This window comes from Heterodontus francisci, chromosome 40 (assembly GCF_036365525.1).
Source record: "Heterodontus francisci isolate sHetFra1 chromosome 40, sHetFra1.hap1, whole genome shotgun sequence".
Classification (NCBI taxonomy): domain Eukaryota; kingdom Metazoa; phylum Chordata; class Chondrichthyes; order Heterodontiformes; family Heterodontidae; genus Heterodontus; species Heterodontus francisci.
In genome coordinates this window covers 34,247,331-34,250,491 of record NC_090410.1, presented here as the reverse complement: position 1 = coordinate 34,250,491, position 3,161 = coordinate 34,247,331, and the positions used below count along the sequence as shown (strand labels likewise).

At 48.7% G+C, this 3,161-nt stretch overlaps 1 pseudogene; it reads left to right on the top strand.

The window, feature by feature from the left end:
- The first annotated feature begins 2,006 nt into the window (after positions 1–2,006).
- LOC137353245 (U2 spliceosomal RNA) lies at positions 2,007–2,115 on the top strand (annotated as a pseudogene).
- Positions 2,116–3,161: the final 1,046 nt, after the last annotated feature.

Here is a 3,161-nt window from a genome sequence, read left to right as displayed (position 1 = left end):
CTTGTACACCTTGATCAGGTCACCCCTCAGTCTTCTCTGCTCCAGCGAAAACAACCCAAGCCTATCCAACCTCTCTTCATAGCTTAAATGTTCCATCCCAGGCACCATCCTGGTGAATCGCCTCTGCACTCCCTCCAGTGCAATCACATCCTTCCTATAATGTGGCGACCAGAATTGCACACAGTACTCCAACTGTGGCCTTACCAAAGTTCTATACAACTCCAACATGACCTCCTTGCTTTTGTAATCTATGCCTCGATTGATAAAGGCAAGTGTCCCATTAACCTGCCCTTCTGCCTTCAGGGATCTATGGACAAACACACCAAGGTCCCTTTGTTCCTCGGAACTTCCCAGTGTCATTCATTGAATACTTCCGTGTCACATTACTCCTTCCAAAGTGTATCACCTCACACTTTTCAGGGTTAAATTCCATCTGCCACTTTTCTGCCCATTTGACCATCCCATCTGTATCTTCCTGTAACCCAAGACAATCAACCTCACTGTCAACCACTCGGCCAATCTTTGTGTCTTCCGCAAACTTACTGATCCTACTCCCCACATAGTCATCTATGTCGTTTATATAAATGACAAACAATAGGGGACCCAGCACAGATCCCTGTGGTATGCCACTGGACACTGGCTTCCAGTCATTAAAACAGCCGTCTGTCATCACTCTCTGTCTCCTACAGCTAAGTCAGTTTTGAATCCACCTTATCAAGTTACGCTTTATACCATGAGCATTTGCTTTGTTGATAAGTCTCCCATGTGGGAACTTGTCAAAGGTTTTTCTGAAATCCATGTCGACTACATCAACTGCACTACCCTCATCTACACACCTGATCACATGCTCAAAAAATTCTATCAAATTTGTTAGGCCTGACCTCCCTCTGACAAAGCCATGCTGACTATTCCTAATCAAATTTTGCCTGTCCAAGTGGAGATAGATTCTCTCCTTCAGAATTTTCTCCAATAGTTTCCCTACCACTGACATGAGACTCACTGGTATGTAGTTCCCTGGCTTATCTCTACAACCTTTCTTAAATAGTGGGACCACATTAGCTGTTCTCCAGTCCTCTGGCACCTCCCCGGTGGCCAGAGAGGAAGTAAAAATTAGGGTCAGAGCCCCTGTAATCTTCACGCTCGCCTCCCACAGCATCCTGGGCCACAAAACATCCGGACCTGGAGATTTGTCCACTTTTAAGCCTGCCAAAACCTCCAATACATTGTCACTCCCTCTGAAAATTTGCTCAAGAACCTCACAGTCTCTCTCTCTGAGTTCCATATCTACTTCCTCATTCTCTTGGATGAAGACAGATGTGAAATATTCATTCAACACCCTACCAATGTCCTCTGGCTCCACCCACAGATTTCCCCTTTGATCCCTAATGGGTCCTACTCTTTCCCTGGTTATCCTCTTCCCATTGATATACTGATAGAAAATCTTGGGATTTTCCCTACTTTTACCAGCCAGAGCTTTCTCATGTCCCCTCTTTGCTCTCCTAATTGCTTTCTTAAGCTCCAAACTACACTTTCTGTACTCCACTAATGCTTCTGTTGATTTGCTCTCCTTATATTTGCTAAAAGCCTCTCTTTTCCTACTCATTGTATCCTGACTGTTTCTGGTCATCCATGGTTCTCTGGGCTTGTTGCTCCTACCTATTACCCTAGAGGGAACATGTTGGGCCTGTACCCTCCCCATATCCTTTTTGGATGCCCCCCACTGCTCTTCTGTAGATTTCCCGACAAGTAACTCTTTCCAGTCTACCTTGGCCAGATCCTAACTTATTTTACTAAAATTCGCTCTCCCCCAATCCAAAACCTTTTTTTGCAACTTGTCTATTTCTTTCTCCATAACAAGCTTAAATTGTACCATGTTGTGGTCGCTATCACCAAAATGTGCCCCCACCAACACATCAACCACCTGTCCGGCTTCATTCCCCAGAATTAGGTCCAGCACTGCACCTTCCCTTGTTGGATCCTCTACATTTTCTAGCAAGTATCTGTGGATTGCTTCTTGGCCTTTTGGCTCAGATCAAGTGCAGTATCTGTTCTTATCAGTGCTTATTTGATTGAGAAGAGACCATGATCATTTCCTTTTGATCCTGGGGAAGCTTTGAGTAAAATGGCTATAACCAATTTTTGAGCTTCGGGCCAGGGAGTGCGCAACACCGTTCGGGTGGTTGTGAAGGACAAGGAAGGAGATGCACCGGTCGATCGCACCTTCTTCATCAAGAAAATTCTCTTCGATTGCTGCGGATTTCAAGCGACGGACGTCTTCTGCCTGCAGGATTTCCCCAGCAGTGGATACTTCGACGTGACGTTCCGGAACGTGGCGGGATGCATCAAGTTCCTGAAGGCGTTCAAGGAGAAGGGGGACCGGGCGCCACTGTCGATCCTCACAGCGGAGCCGCTCTTCACGCTTCCGTCACAACGGGACCGGGTGGTGACCATTCACCTCCACAACCCCCATGTTCCGGTGGTGGATGTACTCACCTTTCTCGCCAGGTACGTCGAGGTGGCCGGCAGCAGCACTGATGTCAAGGACCCCTTTGGGATCTGGACCAGCAAGCGGCAGGTCAAGGTGACCTTGAAGGTAGATCCCAGTGGAGCCATCATCCACCCTCCCTCCAGCTTCGCTATCGGGGGAAGTCGAGGCTTCTTGGTCTACGCTGGGCAGCCCAGAGTTTGCCGCACCTGTGGCAAATCTGGTCACATGGCAGCCAACTGCAGCACGGTTGTTTGCAAGAACTGCAAGGATGAAGGCCATCAGACCAAGGACTGTAAGCAGACTAAGTGTTGCAACTTGTGCGGTGCGGCAGGCCATCTCTACAAGACTTGTCCCAAACGTTGCCTCAGCTATGCTCAGGCGGCAAGGTCCAAGGAAAGGCCGGGAGAAGGTTCGACGAAGGCGTCCGCTGTTCGAAAGGAGACCAGCAACCTTCTCCGCAGTGAGGAACATCAACCTGAGAAGGAAGGGGAGGCGGCTGAAACCAACGACCCAGCACCTACCCAGCGCCCGGAAACCCCTCCTCCACAGACAGAATCAATGGAGGAGGAGGCAGCAGATGGACAAACAGGTCAGTGGCAAGTGGTCCAGAGGAAAACCACAAAGAAAAAACATCCCAAAGCCACCACCCAAACGAGTGGCAAGAGGAGGCTCT